The sequence below is a fragment of the Panulirus ornatus genome, chromosome 8, assembly GCF_036320965.1.
Source record: "Panulirus ornatus isolate Po-2019 chromosome 8, ASM3632096v1, whole genome shotgun sequence".
NCBI lineage: Eukaryota > Metazoa > Arthropoda > Malacostraca > Decapoda > Palinuridae > Panulirus > Panulirus ornatus.
In genome coordinates, this window is record NC_092231.1 from 19360282 (window position 1) to 19380701 (window position 20420).

The following is a 20420-nucleotide window of genomic DNA, read 5'->3' on the forward strand; positions in this document are numbered from 1 at the left end:
TGTGGGTGTGTGCGGGTACCTGTAAGTCAGATGCTATAAGTCACATATGTGAGAAGGCAAGATTGTTATTCTCGTGGACTGAATGTCAGCAACGCACTTGTGGGTACGAGTGAAAAAAAAGAAAGAGGAGGACAACTACGTGTTCCGCATGAGTGACACCTGATAGCCACAGAAGTGTTGACATGCCGTGCAGCTGTCACCATATGTACCTGAGGTCTTCCACTATCAAGAACAACCTCGACGGACCCAATGGCCTGTTGCTCTATGTACCCCTTCGTGACGACGCGCAGCTAGAACAACCAGAGGCCCTGACATGAAGTAAAGCAAGAAACAACGACGAAAAAGAGATATAAGAGTAATAGAAAAAGGGAATTAACTGAGTGATGAAATTACGAGATCATGCAAAAGTTGAAAAGCTTTGATACATGAGACACTTCAAGAGATGGTCCCCCTCCTCCTCGAGTGTAAGACTCCCCCCTTCTCCTAGTCTGCAAAAAGAAGTAGTAATTATTGTCAACAATTACACACATGTCGCAAGATTCACTAAGACAACCATGGAACTCTATAAGTATGAGACATCAGTTTGACACAAGTGTGTCTAGAATGCTGTTCAATACATTCGTAGGTTACTCTCTTCACACAAGGCAGGATGAATCTAAATAAATTAAGAACTGTGGCTTGTGTGGTGGCTGTTATAACTGTGCCCGCTGATCTTATATTGTGCTCAGCGACCAATTCCTAAATCCTTTCCCAGAATCGTGGTCGAACTGGAATGCCTGACATCTGATTCTAATCCTTTATGATTAAGTTTTTGTACTTTGTAGTGGTCTGTTGCAAGGGTATCAATGATACACACACACACACACACACACACACACACATATATATATATATATATATATATATATATATATATATATATATATATATATATATATATATATATATATATATATATATATTGGAAAGGATCACAATTTTGCGCGTGATCCAAGATATCCCTATGAGTCCACGGGGAAAATAAAACACGAAAAGTTCCCAAGTGCACTTTCGTGTAATAATCACATCATCAGGGGAGACACAATAAAGAAATATAACAGTCAGTTGATATACATCGAAGAGACGAAGCTAGGAAGCCATTTGGTAAACATGTGATTGTCCAAAACATCACATGTTTACCAAATGGCTTGGGAACTTTTCGTGTTTCATTTTCCCCGTGGATTCATAGGAATATATATATATATATATATATATATATATATATATATATATATATATATATATATATATATATATATATAATTTTCTCGAACTCCTGGGTGTGGTTTATACCGAGAGCGAAAAGTCGGCGTCATAGAAGTTTTGTCACCGTCAATGGCAGAGGATGAAGCGTGCAATCTTGAAAATAAATATCTCACTCGAAAGGAATTCATCACTTCCATTCTACTAATTGTAGCGCAGCCTTGATGCAGCAATGGTCTGTGAAAAGAGCCCTGAGGGTTATGTTTAAATGATATTTTTTTTATCGCCATTGATCTTTCTTTACTCGTGAGTATATTTCTTGCTGTTTTCTTGTCATTACAACTTCCAATAAAAGTAAACAGTCTGACGCAGTGCCTTTGCTACAGTAACTGCGTCTACACATCTTTATTAACTCTCAAACTCTTTAGTGTTATCAAAAGTGACGCAACATATGTGTGCGTCACTTAAGAGAGAATATTACCTACATGTGCTTTGGTCGTGTGTACTCCAGTATGAGCGTAGTGAGGCCTTTTTTCCCCCCTTTAGCTATTTTCAGCTGCTTTTATGACGGAAAATGATTAATGAAGCTGCATTACCCGTCGTTTAATTACCGTTTCATTTTAGCTTTGCTTGCAACATGTGTACTACTCATCATGACGTGATTTCGCATATTAATTCAAAAGTTTTAAATAACATGACTTTCTTTTCATGACGGTGGATATTGTAGATATTTCTTTCTATCTGTTCTACACTTGTTGGACGAAACATTTGTGATCATACCTACTTTTACTGTGGATGTTTAGAATTCTTTAGGTGTGTGTGTGTGTGTGTGTGTGTGTGTGTGTGTGTGTGTGTGTGTGTGTGTGTGTGTGTGTGTATGTATGTATGTGTGTATTAACTGTTTGTGTGTTACGGGGAAAGACTTTAGATTCGTGCTGCCACGTCTTTTAACCTTGTATGGATATGAGTGTCCGTGACGATTACTGGAGAGGATAAGCCTTCTCCTAGGGATAATTATCCATTAGCCTTTAACTAGGATTAACCTTCAGGTGATTTTATCCATGACGGGTATCAAACCCGGATTTAACCTCCCACTGGCAGGTACCCGGACGGTGTTTCATCAGGAACCTCCCAGAGTTATGGAGGGAATATTGCCCAACCATGATATCATGTTCTCTGATCACCACCGTGAGAGATTTCCCAGCGCTGCGCCTCTCTCTCTCTCTCTCTCTCTCTCTCTCTCTCTCTCTCTCTCTCTCTCTCTCTCTCTCCCTCCCTTCCCTCGTGCCGACAGATTTTTCACACAATCACACTCTGTGTAATGGGATGTCTCTAATTCCGTTAATATCCATGTCTCATTTCAACTGTTTCTATCCTGCGGTATGCACATGAGGAGAGAGAGAGAGAGAGAGAGAGAGAGAGAGAGAGAGAGAGAGAGAGAGAGAGAGAGAGAGAGAGAGAGAGAGAGAGATATTCAAGCTGGATGAGAAAGAAAATATTCAAGCCTATTCAATGCAAGGGGCCGGCGCTTGTAAACGGGAGGTGGGCACAGGCATCAGCACCAGCAGGGACGACATCCTAATTTTGGTAGAATGTGAGTACGAATACCTCCAAGCAGTGATTCTGAATGCTGGAAGATCAAATTCTCAAGTTGATTCCACGTTCACTCCCTCACGCAATCATGACCCCGTGATACCCTGGTATTAAGCATTTCTGAAGGTTCAGAGGCGGATGGAGTAGAAAGAAAGGCTTGAGGCTTACAGATCTATACGATATTTGAAGCTGTTAGCAGACACCTTGTGAAGCAAAAGATGAGAATAAATGGAAGGTAATATTTCCCTGTGAGTGATTATCATTAAAGAATATCTAATGCAATATCCAGCACGCAAATCTCCCACTTGGTACATTTTTTTTTTTCTTTTTTAGACAACTCCCGAGTTGAAAGTGAAAACTAATGTTATTATGAGAGTAATTTTTCCTACTGGAAACCTGATTAAGTGTCTCGGACTAAAGATGTAAACTTTGGTATGTGTGCCACTGTGAATACACTGTGTTGGGTAGATTCTAGGTCTGAGTTCCCACAATCATAACACTCTCAGTTTTGGTTTAATAATCACAATTTCTGTGGACATTCATAACTGGGGAGAATCGACTGTTTTTGGGGCTCCTATTCTAGAGAAGAGATTGCTGTGGATATTCAAAAATTCACAGTCATTCATTCCTCGGCCTCCCTCCATCCTACCTCCCCTCTCTCTCTCTCTCTCTCTCTCTCTCTCTCTCTCTCTCTCTCTCTCTCTCTGAATTCAACACCCGACAACATCAAACTCGCATCACTCATTGCTGCAGTGAGCTCTTCGCACCAGCGCACTGCCTTTCGGCAAAATCTCGTTGGTAATTATTCGTATGTAAAAGAGTGAGTAGGTGCTCTCTCTCTCTCTCTCTCTCTCTCTCTCTCTCTCTCTCTCTCTCTCTCTCTCTCTCTCTCTCTCTCTCTCGAGCTGACACTCATGCTAAAATGGACACACACACACACACACACACACACACACACCTGGACGAAGAGTGAACACATGCTATCACGTGCGAGAAGCACCTGCAGAAAAGAGAGTTGAAAGTTGGAGAAATAAAGCAATATGACATATGGTGTATTGGTTAGTGTGGTTGTTGCCTGTGCCTCCTCAACTGACATACAAAATCATCGACATTAAAGACAGAGATATCCATTAAACTGTGAGCGTAACAGAAAGAAATCTTTTTAGAAAGAGCTTAAAGAAATATACTTGAAGGCGCTAATAATACAGTACTGATATATTAGCAAATTCTTGTAAAGATACTGACTTAGCTTAAGTGGTAAAGTGAAATGAACATGAAAGCATATTGTAAACTGTAAATACAACAGGCAAAACGACTATTATCAACAATCTCAACAAGTTGGTATGGAACGAAGAGGCAACAAAATATATGAATCAGAAAATATACATTCCAACACAAACATCAAATAACAGTGGTACACTCTTAGCAGTGCTCCCACAACAAACTGAACACCGTCTTCCTACCGTGTGTAGATATATGAGGAACCTGGTACACAGTAGACAGGGATGTGACACCATAAACATTATGTGTAGACTTGTGGAATTAGAAACATGATTATCATGTAGCCATGTGCAGGCATTAAGCCCAGCACACAGAGTAAACAAGGAGAAAAGGATGATGCTCATGAATGAAACCGATACAGAACCTAATCTTCTGTAAGATCCTGAAGACATACGTAAATGATTACGAAAACACTCGAATCTTCTTTAATTTGCCTTGTGGTTACCATCAAAGAACATTCCAAATTTGTATTTTGTATCTCTTGATTTTGATTCTTTGTTCTGTCCAAGGGGGAATATTTCATTCATAATCTTTACTTTGATATAATATATATCAATATCATATCTGCATTTCATTTTCCCCTTTTGAAGGCAAGACACTTTCGTGTTAGAGTGAAACCCTGGAATCTTGACAACGAACAAGTTGACTGCTTGATTAACTACACTGGGACGCCGAAGGCTAGCGTGAGTATACGTGGGCAACAAAACTATGGAGAATAGGGGAATGAATCAAATAGACGAAATAAAACCGCAGATGAGAGTGGCAAAAGTAATAAAGAGAACAGAATGTGAGGAAATGAATCTTATCGAGAGGAATGTGGAGAATATCTGAGTGAGACAAACGAGACACCACGTATATATAATGGCCCATCAGAGAAAGCAATAAGAAATGAAATGAAAGTGAAATATTTGTGTGTCATCATAAAAAAAGAGAAACTATATTTAAGAGAACATATTGTTAATAGTTCTTACGTACAGACCCCAAAATATTAAGAGTATTATGGGAAACTTCTATGACAATACCTATAACGTCAGGGATGAAGATGGGATACCTGGTGAAGATGAGGAAGAACAGACAAGGGAGCAAGAACATTACAGTCTACAGCATTCCTAACAGCGGCTGCAACAGTTCGTGTATCGGAGAAACTAGATGTGGACTGTAACGAGACTCAACAATCCTAGGTCTCATGTTCGTCACCACAGATTCACAAGCTCGTTAATCACCCACAGAACGACGAAGGACATTTGTCCTTGGTGGAGCAAGACAAGAATTACACATCGAGGCATGGACGAATGACCAGGGAAACACTGGATTCAGTTCATAACACCCTGGAGATGGAGGCGAGTGAGTGGAAGGTTAGGGAAGATAGGCCACAGCACCAGCAGACCAATCAGAGGACAAGACATAGCTAAGCCCCTTTTTTTCTGGGGTCGCAAAATCTGTATACACAACATGTAGTCTCATTCTTCTGAAGAGCACTGCGGTAGGAAAACGTCTCAAGAATATTATTTCCAGCTCCTACTAGTAACCTTTGCTACCGTACTTCCACCTCTCCAGTGAATCACTTTCATCAGAATCAATGCTGACCCGCTGTTGCACGCTCAGACTATACACTGAGTATGCTGTGCACTTCTTACCGCCAAGCAATCAAAAAGACAAAAATAAGCTTAAAGAGATTTGAGGGAGGTTAACAAAATTAGTCGCAGCGTCGAAAAAAAAAAAAAATAAACCAAAGCAGTACAATTTCTGTAACGAAGAATCCCTGATCATATATAAGGTGTCTTTGATGCTTGAAACACGTTTGATAATCATCGGCATCAATACAATTTGTAGTACACTGATCCATGAAGCCAAAACGAACAGGATGAAGATTAAAAGGGATAAAAAAAAGGGTTTAAGTCTCATATCGTTAAACAATTCTTCATAAAACATGATCAGCGAACAATGGAATAAGCGGTTCAACATCATCATAGGTCCAGAACAATAGTCTCATTCAAGAAGAGACTACATAATTATTTCCAGTATGAAAATTATAACTAGAATGATAAAGATGGGAAAATATCCTTAAATCCTCTTGTTGATACATGCCAAAAGCTCTGATTACTCTCTCTCTCTCTCTCTCTCTCTCTCTCTCTCTCTCTCTCTCTCTCTCTCTCTCTCTCTCTCTCTCTCTCTCTCCCCGACGGGTGATCCGCAGAACCATAACAGTAGTGTAGGGAAAGAGACACTGGTAAATATTTTTGTATTTTCATGGTTTCTATAACCTATTACCTTGTGTGAATAATTGCTTGCGTGAATAATCAATTTGAAAGTCGGACGTATCATCGTATCATCACGGGTCTAAAGGGCTGATCTTTCATATAATGTGTAAACATCTTATGGCGGAAATTATACATAAATGGATCATTCTTCAGTCAAAACAAGTTATGCAGGGCATTACCCCAAAGTCGCCTTCACTTGCTTTTACCGCCAAAAATGCTCAGACCTCATTCGATCAGAGGCTTAAAGGGTTGATCATGTGGTTCAATCCCTTCTTAAAACTAACTTGTCCTTCGTTTAGCAGACGATACACATGAATTCTTGCATTTGCCAGGAGACACTTTGCCTCTTTCACCATTGCCCTCATGTGCAGCTCTAGCAACAGATTACACCATTGCGACTTACTGTGTCCGTGTCGTGTACGTTGACATGAAAAACCCAGATTATGGGCTCTTGAGCAGATAGGGTGAACGAAACATGGAAGAAAGCCGTTAAAGATGCACTACATAATGAGACAACCAAGCAAACATGAGGTACTGTGAATGGAAGACGTAAGAAGGCTCATGTCGTTCGTAATAGCAGTGCGGCGATAAAATATGATATAGATAAGAGTGAAAACAGGAAGGAGGACATAGCAAGACGGGAGATAACAGAAAGATGGGGAACCAAACAGATGAACAAGGTTTCATAGCTGGCTTATTTAGTCCGTTGGCATCTTTGCGCTGGAAGAGGATTATCTTCCACGTAAAGAGGAAAGGGGAAGCAAGAGAAGGATAACCGGTGAATGACTGAATGAATTTGACAAATGAATGTCGGATATGAAAGAAGACAGGTGACTTAGGAAAATAGAAACAAGCATTATACTAGTGGAAGGCCATGGAGGGTAACACTCAACATGAAAGTGCTTAGAAAAAAATAAAAAGATGAGATGATCAGAAAATAGGAATCCAGGGGAATATTTACCCAAAGCGGCAAACAGAAAAGAAGACAAAAAAAAAATCAAGAAAACTGGCGAGAGGAAAAAAAAAAAAGAGGAATCAGATCAGGTCAGAGGGAGGAACAGCAGTCCCACTTCTACCGTAGAGGGAATCCGCAACTACTAAATTTTAGAAAGTATCTTCGTTCCGAGGTTTCAGGATACGAATGTGGACAGACTGGTGGCTGACGGAGGGAAACTGGAATTAACTGACAGTTTCAGCGGAGGTAATCCTGATACTGTTATAGCGGCGCAGAAAAACGCTCTCAGATGAGGCAAGATAAAAACTAATCCGCAAAGGTGGATATGATAGCAAGGAGGGACGTGAAAGATATATATATATATATATATATATATATATATATATATATATATATATATATATGATCGCTGTTTCCTGTGTTAGTGAGGCAGCGTCAGGAACAGACGAAGAAAGGCAACACCCGCTCATATCCACCATTCTCAAGCTTACATGTGTAATGCATCGAAACCACAGCTCCCTATCGACAACCGGGGTCTAAAGACCTTTTCATGGTTTACGCTTTACATGCCCTGGATCAGTCCATTTACAGCACGTCGACCCCAGTATACCACATCGTTCCAATTCATTCTATTCCGCGCACGCCTTTCATACTCTCAATCAATACCCTTCCATACAACTTACCAGGTACTCTCAACAAACTTAGACTTTTGTTGTTTGAACACTCATCTTTATAGTCTTTGCCTCTAGACAACTTCATTATACTTTATATATATATATATATATATATATATATATATATATATATATATATATATATATATATATATATATAACGTATCATAACTAACTGCATTCCTGTTTGCGCGAGGCAGCTTCAGAGAAAATAAAAACGCTTCATTTTCAGACGTCCAATTTCTAGTTCTCACATATAACGTACCGTTAACCAGAGACGACTGGCCAGAGACCACCGTCCAGAAACAGCCCTCAGAGGTTACTACATGGTTCACCTTGGCCACTAACCATGCCTATATACAGTATATGCTGTATATGATGGGAATATAAGTACAAAGTTGAACAATGCGTGCAATATAGAACAGAGATGAGCAACTGACATAATTGCATGTACGGTGAAATGCAATTTAGTAAATCCCAATTGTGTTTGTAGTGCTGAGCAACTGAACATTTTTGAATTGTTGTGACTTTTTTCCTAAAGCATGTTTCTCATGTTGTACTGATAATTATTTGTCTACCTAAACGAAATGAATTTTGAAATAGGAGAATTTACAAACTTCTAAACAGAGTTATGTATATATATATATATATATATATATATATATATATATATATATATATATATATATATATATATATATATATATATATATATATATATATATATATATATATATATATATATACATCATTTATAACGTTATGACAAAATACCTTGGCTTTGAATACGATCATAAGCGACCTTCTGAAACTATGTATGATTTCGTTGTCACAAACTGAATAATTCACAGTTCAGTGTCCAATAGTAATGAAAGCGTTCGGGTACTCTGAATGCTGCTGTACCGACACATCTCATATCCACGATGTAACTAATTCACACGATTATATCACATGAAATTGGAATTCCCTTTCCACACAGCAGCCAAACAAGAAACTGCTACTACGCTATCAGTGCCATGCTACGCTATCAGTGCCATGTCCCTTGGTAACTCACTCAGGATAAGAGAAGGTAATATTTCTTATATATTCACTGCTATTAAACACTTTTTTTTTTTTTTTCAAAGAATCTATATGCTGTCTGCAATTACTACTGTCTTAATTAGCTTATTCTCTTTGCCCACTACTCTTATGCTGCAAAAGTACTAATCTAAATTTTTCTGATAAAACTTCTTCTTGGGTTTCATATTATGTCCTTTGGTTGTAATGTTCCCATGTGTTTGGAAGAACTGTTCACTGTCTATGTCATCAGTCTGGTTTTCAGACTTAAAGATTGTGATCAAGTCACCACTCACTCTTCCCTCCTCCATGGTGGGCAAATTCAAGGCCTCTATAGCCTTCCTTAGTAACTCAGACTCCTTAATTCTGGTACCATCTTCATTACCTTCCTCTGCACCTTCCCTGTTAACGCTTTAATCACGGTTACCAAACTTAAGAGAAGCATTATCTAATTTTTGACCGGGGAAAAAAGGACGTGAACGACTCGCTGAATATTTCCTTACCCATGTTTCAGAATGCTCTTCGAATATCTGCCAGTAGACAGCTTGCTTCCTTTACTTCTCTCCTCGGTTGGGATTCTGGCAACAGACTACAGACGATGTAAACTCCCAAGTTCCACTCACACTCAGAGATTCCTGTAACTTAGAGCCTGCCTGCTGATATCAATCCTTGGTCTTCTTTTACTGTGTCACGTCCTCATGTCTTTACACTTACTCATCAACTATGTATCACTGAGTGTGTGTGTGTGTGTGTGTGTGTGTGTGTGTGTACAGGAAAGTACAGTGGATGGCATCACCGGCTGCATGTCCAGTGGAGGGGAAAAAACACAGTGTGAGTCACCACTCTGATGCTGAAAATATCACAGGCTGGTTCTCTTGTTGAGGTGGGAGACAACACGGGCTAGCACTGTTCTGTGGAAACAAAATAAAACTGTTTTTCCTGTAAACTAACGGTCAAAACCAGCTGGCAGTTACACTGAAATTTCTTTGTCTTGTAAGGGTATTCGACAATCGAGTTTGCTTCTAGGAAGTGGAATACAACACAGGCTGGCTCAACGGTGGGGTCGAAGAGCATCACTGGCTCAAGTCCCTCCAGATGGAAGACAACAAAACAAGAGTGGTTGGTACTGTTGTGATGTGGAGGACACCACACCATGGTACTGATGTGGAGGACACCACAGCATGTCACTGGTGATGTCGTACGTACAACACAGGATGGCACAGGTGTAGTGTGGGAGACAACAGAGAATAAGACTGACGATCAGTGCACTGATGTGGAGAAGGCGAACACTGTCACGTCTGTGGTGTGGTGGACACCGCTGGTTATGATGACAATTATTTAATGTGGAAGGCCTTCTAGACTGATGTGGAGGAAGACAGTGGCCGACACTGCAATATTACCGAGAGCAACACTGCCTGACTCTGCTGGGATGTTGATGATAGCACTGACTGTTATTGTTATCCACTAAAGTACTTCAAAATTGCCTTAATGGAGGAGTCATTGTTATTTGGCAGTCGTCTGGTGTTGCAAAGACTAAAGTCTAACGCCGTGATGGCGTAGAATACAGCGACGTCCGAGACTAATGTAGTGTGGAGGATAGTAATGATTACTACTATAGTGGCTACGATGTGGAAGTCATTACAGACTACGTCTACAGTGCTGTAGATGATATCATCAATTGGTCTCCTGTACTGAAGACTTTATCATTGGCCGTCACTGCAATCTTGTTTCAGGAAACAACGTCCAGCACTGTGGTGGTATGGAGGATAACATTGGCTGGTACCACATCCCCGGCGAGATGTTCGCCAGTGGTTGGCACTCCCAGGGCGAGGAGGACAACAGTGTTTGACATGACTTAGGTAACGCTGCTTCAATGTGAAGAGCAAATCTACTGGCGCTCCACTCGTGCAAAGGGCGCCAGAACTTTCCGTATCTTTACTTGAAAGAAAACACCGGCTGGCACCACTGTAGTAAGATCAACAATGTCTATCAGTGTAATGCCAAGGACAAGGTTTCATGACACTATGGACGTGCAGAATACAGATGTTGACATTGATTACTGTAGTGCACACAAAACAAAAATCAGCTGGCACTGCTGTGGCATAAAACAGCACCTAGTAACACGGTACTAAGCTGTGAACGACCACACTGGCTGATGTTTCTGTGATGAGAACAACACTGGCTGACACTTCTACCGTTAGGATCGCAACTTTCTGACACTGTTACGTTGCTGGACGCAACACGTATTGGGTCTGCTGTGATGCAGAGGACAACACTGATCATGCTGTGGTATGGAGCTGGCTCTAACATAGTACCGAGTATAATAACTCAGGCATGTACTGCTGTGGACTGGATGATAACCCTTGCTGAGTACTGCTGAGTCGTGGAGAGAAACACCTGCTGGCACTGCTATAACGAAGGTAACAAATGACGGGCGCTGGTGCCATGTGAAACACATTTTCGCATGATGGCATCACTGTGGTGTATGGATTATCAGCACTGCTAAGATGTGAAGGACAAAAACCGTCACTGCTCTTAAATAAAGGATATCACTGTCCGGTGGAGGAGTGGTATGGTCAGCAGTGTATGGGAAGGCACTTGTTATGGTAGACAGCAATGGTTGGCTTTGTTGTGGTATAAATAACAACGGTTACCCCTGCTGTGGTGGTGAAGCCCACACTGACTGTCTCTCCTGTGTTGCGGAAGAAACACTGACTGCCGTTGCTACGTTAAGGAACACAACACTCATGGCACTGCTATGGTATTGAGAAAAGTCCTGGCTGGCACTGTATTGGTGAGAGGGACAATACTGGTTGGCTCGGCTGAACTGTGGAGAACAATATTCTCAAAAAAGATTTTGTGGTGCCAGGCTTTACTGCTGTGGTGGGCAGATCAGCAGCGGCAGCTCTTAGTAAGTGACACACGCAAACAATAGATATGATGTATGAAATCGATGATTTACGGATATGTGCAATAGTAACACAGGATTTTTTCAATGGAACTAGTTCCGCAGAATAGCTCACAAAAAGCGTCCCCCCTTTTTTACGCTACGCTGAAGATATGAGAATAAAATCATCTAGGGGAAAAAAGGATTGGTACACAAGAACTTTCTGAATATTTTTCCACGTCAATAGAACTTTTTTCTTGGATCCCTGATGACGTCCTCCACTTGCTATTCACGATGTTGTTCACCCAATGTTTACATAACGTTACAGCCTCCACCCACACGTGACAACACACGAGGCCCCGGAGCATGATTGCTCATCTCTCGTGTCACTGTTATAACTGGGGATATAACAGCAAACAAGCCACTCAGTGTGCATCGCCACATAGGTAAGGATTTTTACCTTAAACAACTTCCTTACACGTAAAGATAAACCAACACTATTCCCCCCGCATAGTGCGCAATGCTGCTGGAATAATCTGTTAACCTCGCATAACTCTGCCACACTTTCATAAAGCTGGCATTATGTCACCCTAACTGTGCTGTGCAAATATATATATATCACCACTACAAGTAATATCCACCCTGAACCTAGCGATGCTCTTAATTGCAGAACACAAGTAATAGTACGCTATCAACTGTAGGCCTCGGTGCAAAGATACTATTCATTATTTCCCTCTCGTCTGTGTGTGTGAGATATGGCCAATATCTGCTAGAATAATTGTCATACATATTCCAATAACGGTTATGTAATGGGAAAAAGACAACTGTCTGGCCTGGAATATCCATGATTAACCTTATGCTCCCACATTCCCTGTGCAAAATACTCGGTCGACTGGGAAATTCGCTCCACTGCCGGAAATTAGATTCAGAAAATGAAGAAGAAAGAAAAAGAAATGTGTTAATCAGCAGAGATTACATCCATGTCATTTTCTTAACGTTGTGTTTAAGTTCCACCGTGAATCAGTCGATCTAAAAAGTTATATCAGGAGGAAGAAAGATGGGAAGAAGAAGAGAGAGATTCATAACAACGATCCAGGATGCAGTGAAATCAGACAGATCAATGTTACCAATGGACCTCAGATAATATTGAGGCCTGTGTTAAATGAGCTTCGTGACTATCAAGATGTGAAAGTGCTATGTTAGATGTGAAAGCGCTATGTTACCATAAGGATGCAAATGTACGAATTTCATCTCTTCAGCGAAAAATCAACTACTACCACTACTACTACTACTACTACTACTACTACTACTACTACTACGATTGAGGATCTGTAAGTTTATTCAGCTCTATTCAGTGGCTTACTATTTCCGTGCAGCGCAAGGTACTACTATGTAAGGGTAGTCTCATTCTAAACCAAGAGTTGAGGAATGACGCGAGTGCTAAGGTCACACAGTCGTCAGATATCCATGAAATGATATCTAGACATGCACCGTGCTGGTATTATGCCAAGAACGTCACACTCAGGCTACCTCCTTTTGACGTGCCGGATTCTGATTGTGATTCACGTCTGTTCAGTCAGAGATACACGTGAGATGGATACGATTCTGATACATTTTTTTGCAGTTATGCCTGTTTACAGTGTCTCACATATCTACTGGCTTAGTAACCCATGAATAGTCAAAAGCTAATCATTTCAACAATATACATCAGTGTATCTCGGTCTGTCCCCTATTCCTACAAACGCCATATATATATATATATATATATATATATATATATATATATATATATATATATATATATATATATATATATATATATATATATGTATGTATATATATATATATATATATATATATATATATATATATATATATATATTTGGAAAGGATCACAATTTTGCGCATGATAAAGATATTCCTGAGTCCACGGGGAAAATGAAACACGAAAAGTTCCCAAGTGCACTTTCGTGTAATAATCACATCATCAGGGGAGACACAAGAGAGAAATATAAGTCAGTTGATATACATCGAAGAGACGAAGCTATGACGCCATTTGGTAAACATGGGGATAGGGGAGAAAGAATACTTCCCACGTATTCCCTGTGTGTCGTAGAAGGCGACTAAAGGGGAAGGGAGCGGGGGCCTGGAAATCTTCCCCTCTCATTTTTTTTTTTTTTAATTTTCCAAGGGAAGGAACAGAGAAGGAGGCCGGGTGAGGATGTTTCCTCAGAGGCCCAGTCCTCTGTTCTTAACCCAACCTCGCTGAGGCGGGAAATGGCGAATAGTATGAAAGAAAGAATATATATATATATATATATATATATATATATATATATATATATATATATATATATATATATATATGTGTGTGTGTGTGTGTGTGTGTGTGTGTGTGTGTGTGTGAAGGTGAAATCGCAATTCAATAGAAGCTCAGATAATCTCAATCAACATGTAATCCTTCTATACACGCATCGCTACATGTTTCACGGAGACAATCCGTCTCATCAGGCGCAAACAATTGACAAAGTTTTTCAGCTTCCAACACCAACACCAACACAAAAATTCCGAATTCTGAATTGCGATTCCACCGTCATAGCTAGTGTGATCAACGTATCAATATATATATATATATATATATATATATATATATATATATATATATATATATATATATATATATATATATATATATATATATATATATATATATGTGTGTGTGTGAGGCGTTTGGGGTGGGCCATGGAAGGTTCTGTGGGGCCTGGATGTGGAAGGGGAGCTGTGGTTTCGGTGCATTGTTGCATGACAGCTGGAGACTGAGTGTGAACGAATGGGGCCTTTGTTGTCTTTTCCTAGCGCTACCTCACACACATGGGGGGGAGGGATGTTGTTATTCCATGTGTGGCGGGGTGGCGATGGGAATGAGTAGGGGCAGACAGTGTGAATTGTGTACATGGGTGTATATGTATATGTCTGTGTGTGTATATGTGTGTATACGTTGAGATGTGTAGGTATGTATATGTGGTGTGTGTGGACGTGTGTGTATATACATGTGTATGTGGGTGGGTTGGGCCGTTCTTTCGTCTGTTTCCTTGCGCTGCCTCGCTGGCGCGGGGGACGGCGACGGGGCAAAGTGAATAAATATATAAATATATATAGGGGAGAAAGAATACTTCCCACGTATTCCCTGCATGTCGTAGAAGGCGACTAAAAGGGAAGGGAGCGGGGGGCTGGAAATCCTCCCCTCTCATTTTTTTTTTAAATTTTCCAAAAGAAGGAACAGAGAAGGGGGCCATATGAGGATATTCCCTCAAAGGCCCAGTCCTCTGTTCTTAACGCTACCTCGCTAATGCGGGAAATGGCGAATAGTATGAAAAAAAAAAAAAAAAAATATATATATATATATATATATATATATATATATATATATATATATATATATATATATATATATATATATATACCCGAGCCTGAGCCAGGTACCCATTCTATCGGCCAACCCTACAGGGTGGATGAACAGCTGGGTAAACTGCTGAACGACTGTCGCACATACTAAAAAGCTGTTAATCTGCTCACCCAATGAAGTGCATGATGAACAAAGAGTTCGAAACTTGACATAACTTCTCCATGAGAAACAAAATTACTATCACGAATACCTTTTATGTAAAATGAAAAGAAAAAAAGAATTTAATCACCTTACCACTGAACCAGAATCGACCAACAGATCAACCACAAGTCCGCATCTGATTACCTTCCGTCTACTGGACTGGTACGTATAAGTTCCCTCTGAAGTTTCATCAGACTAATGGTCTCTGGTTTGAAGACTGGGCCAATAAGAATTCTCAACTCAATGATATGAGAAGTTATAGAATTAAAATGCAATATCGATAATAGCATAAAAGAGGTGATGGGAAAATGATAAGTGAGACGTAACTGATAAATGAAAATAACACAAATTAATAATATCACAAAGAGTTTATTAAAGCTTAGTTGGAAGTGTAACATCATGTGGGGTAGAGCAAAGTCTCATGGAAAAGTATAAGTAGGGTGGAAGAAAGACATATACCTCACCATGGAATGATGAATCTGAGAAAGAAGTAAAAGGAATGGCATACAGTGTGATGAAGCGTCTTGGAGGGTGAACTCCTGGAAGAAAAATGATTATGTGACCTCGAGAAGTGACGCGGAAGGACGATGGGAAAGGTAAAGGATGACGTTCAGGAAGTGTTGGAGGAGAAGCCCAGGGAAAGAGACTTCCCTGGGAGAGAAAGGTGAAGTTTTACGACCTGGCAAAAATCTCATGGTAAAGGATGCACACCTGCAAGATAAATCAAAGATCATAAAAAGAAATACAATTCTAACCCCTTGCGGATCGTTGTGATCAACTACTTGAGTAAAGCGTTTAAGATAACAGAAATAAATTTTACGGAACAGTTTCAGATTAATTCAGGCTTTGTTTACAACATCCTTGTCAAAGTCCCTTTCCTCCTCCTTTCTTAAAATGCTAAACGTGTTCCTTAAAAATGCTGGCTGGCTGGCTGTTGTATTGCCCAAGTCTTCTCCACAGCATCCCCCCGAACGCCTTTGCTTTTTGACATCTTTTATTGAACCATTCCTCGCATTTCTTTACGTTCCCTCCACGAAGCTGGAGATACATCGTATTCCTCCTTCTTCATCGTGAATTTCAAAGAATCTTTCACCACAATACCATGGTTCCTAGCTTCTGAACTCTACTTCCCAACTAATATCATCTAAGTTTTGTGTAGTTTTGTGATTATCACTCTTTCAAGTCTTGCCATACCTTTTGCTCTTTTCTTAACCATATCTTGATCGCTTTTACAGTTAGTGGATCTTAGATAGTATTCTCAATATCTATGCCAGTACGTGTGAAGACAATGTCTAATATTAATGGTGCATTAATTCCATTCACCCAGACGCTGGTCAAGGACATTATCCCATACACACTAAGAAATTGCTTTTTTGTGACTCCATGTCATCAGGAGACCCTACATTTCCCCCGGTCTATCTGTTTACGATAAAAATCGTCCATCATTAGAACCTTGCTATCCCTGATAGGTGTGTGGTGCACCGCCTTACGTACCTTCGTGATCTGGTCCTTCACTATCATCATCGTGTATTCGTTCTGGACCGTCAAAATTCTATGGATGATTGTAGAATATCAACACTACTACGAACTTCTTTCCTACAGTCGCTCTCCCCAGGGACTAATAATACAGTGTTGCAATAATCTTATGGAGACGGGATTATCATCGCTTGATCATTAGCTAATTATTGTCTTCATTTCGATTCTCCGACTTTAGGATCCTTGTATTTTCAGCTAACGTAGCGTTCCATATGAAGGTAAGCTCATGAATGTAAGGGGACACCCAATTAAAATGATATCATTATGTGGAGAGTGTGTGATCCCATTATTACAGGAAGCGCAGTTGAAGTGACATTAACCCATCTGGGAGTTATGCCATCGACATAAGGGAACACTCAGCCGACGTACGTTCCCAATATGGAGATGATCTCATCAATAAAAAGAAGTGGGGATCTAGTAAAGGGGCTTTTACAATCAAAGGCGACGGCGTCATCATCTGAGACGGTGTCATAAACAAGGATGACATCATCACAACACCAATGTTGATATTGCGGCTGGGAGGCTGGCATACCCGGGCTTCAGGGAACACATTACACTTCAGACGCCGTGAAAATACTCCCCCTCTTGGAAACTGTAATCACCAGAATGGTGATGATCCTCAGGTTCACAGAGAAATGTCCTTGTGTAGGCTATTCCTCGCGTCCTGGATCATTAACATCCCTCGTTCATGGTGGTAGGGTACCATATGAGAGGATCAGGCAGCTCTGAGGTACAATGGTTCCCTATGGTGCCATGTTCTCGTGGGGTAACCTGTTGCTGTGTGGCACCATGGTGCTGTGAGATTCTGTGAGTCAGCTTGATGTCCTAAAGCTCCTTGATGCTGTGGAATCCATGATGTGAGGTACCATGAATCTGTGGGATATCATGATGCAATGAGGCATCAAGAAGCTTTTAATACTTTGGTGCTGTGGAGTACCATGATGGTGTGAGGTACCATAATGCTTTGAAGAGCCATGAAGATATATCATGATGCTGTGAGGTACTAAGATCCACTGAAGTACCATAATGTTGTAGGGTACCATGTCTCTGGTGGACAGCGTGATGATGAGTTCCCTAGAGGAAACACCCCTTCCCTACTACATAGTATTATCACCGGACCTCTGTTTACTCTGTCCGTTTCCCACACTGCAAAGGTACATACCAAATAACCACGTAAAATCCCTCCCCAACTTTGCCACTCCGTATAGACGAGGGTTGAGGGCAATATCAATTCGGAGGAGCCCTTCTCTGCCACACTGCTGCTGTTTACATAATCGAAAATCGTATATATCTTGTCTCTAACGGCGTGATTTACTGTTTTCAAGGGTGACCCACGTCTGCTGAGACCATGAAAATTTAGCATCTTATATTCCATTCTTGTGTTTGTTTGTCAAGGAGACATCATGTGCATTTTCTCGTTGCTCTGTGACGTAATCTTTCTTAATGATGCTCTTCATCATCTTTTGTCTATAACTTTATCCCCATCTCTAGCAGGTTATATGTCCCTCTCTTCTTTAAGCCTCCTTCATCTATTTCTTTTTTATCAATGATTTCTATTTGTGTGTTGCTTTACGACGCAACCATAAGCTTGTTTTCCAGTATTTCTATCTTTCCTTTCCAGTCTTCCTTCTCCCTGTATTCTGTCTCAAAATCCACTCTACATATCCGCCCACAAGCTATGCATCTGTCTTCCACTCACCATCACACCGCAACTGATCCTTGGTCCACAACTCACGTCGGGAACTTTCCCTTCCCAAGTCCCACCATTTCGCATTCCCTGCACCACCTACCCACCTGGGGCTAGGAACTGTCAGGGTTGTTATGTATGTGCCCACCTGCAGCAATTGTCGGTTTATGTGTGGCAGGGAACTTGTCGCGCCACCAAACTTCACGTCAAAAAAGAAAAATTCATACATAGAAATGTGGGCTTTGACGCCGTGCCTGATATACACATCTGTCCTGGTTTGGTTGTTTCCCTAATGCTTTAAACATTCGGCTTCTGTCCGTTGCATCTCTTGTACCCTGGGCACTCCTGCTAACCCTACTTCCTTCTCTAGAGAATCTGGCCACATTTGCCACATCTACTGACTGACTTGCTGATTAATTGACCCTCACCACACTTGCTGACCGTCCTATCTCTGCACCAACCTTGATTACAGCCTTTGACACTAGCTTGCTCATTCTTTGAGGCAAGAATGGTGTATGTAACATGTATGATGACAAATGGATGTTTACTACTCCATAACTTGCTGGTTTACGTGATGGGGTTACGACAGCCTTCATGGACTTGTCAAAACATAGGCTAAGATCATTCCCATTTGCGTTGACGAACCCGTTGGTGAACTAACCAGTCTCTGTTGGGTTAATTAACACAATAAAGATGAACAGCGATGTAAAATTTTCTCCTTTTGACCTGAACTTTCATCATGGTATTCGGGTGCCTGACATGACCTCAGTGTTGATAAACGTAAACAATAGCAATATCTTTGCTATAAGTCTTTACGATGTAGATTTTATTTCCTGAAATTTCCATTGATGGCGACTTGGATGAAAGGGGGTCCTGACGCATTTATTTTCCAGGCAGAATGTTGTATCCGAGCTGCAACGTTTAGCGGAGCGTTGCATCAAAGCAGCAGCTCTACGTATTTTGTTGTATGTGAGTTGCGACTTCTATGCCGAGGCACATGTGTCATGTTATAACATTTCCTCAGAGATGACTCTGACCGGCAGCATATGGGAGCGCCTCTTACAGAGGATATCATGGTCATTGACTTTTACGAATCATCAACAAATGGGCGATACATCCTGACTCATTCATGCAGTGGAAAGTACCATGAGCTTGTGCATTAGAGCTTGATGCGTTTCCTCTCTGCTTCAGGACCTGGTGTGCGTGGCAGAGTCCTCCTAGAGACGTATATCCGAAGAGATCAGAACACTGGACAACAGATCACCAACGACCCTTAAGGAAGAGATCCCCGTCTTTACCTATTTAACGACACAGTGGAAGCTGTATGGAGGATATGAAGTTTATTACTGACACTAAGGAGGTAAAAAGTTGATGGATGAAATTCATCGTGCGTGGTCAGTTGCACTCCCGGTAATGCTTAGAGGCGTATGAAGTTTGTCAATACGCATCATGCTGCAGACACTGATGCTGTCTGTATTCGTTATCCCTATTCGCCGTAAGACAACTATCAGTATAATTCTACTTGTCCTTCACTATGTAATAACCATTACGTTGTCTGCGTGTATCGTCAGCACAATCATGTTTCGTAGTTACAAATATCTAACCTTAGGATTATAGAATTATCAAGATCAATTTTTTTTT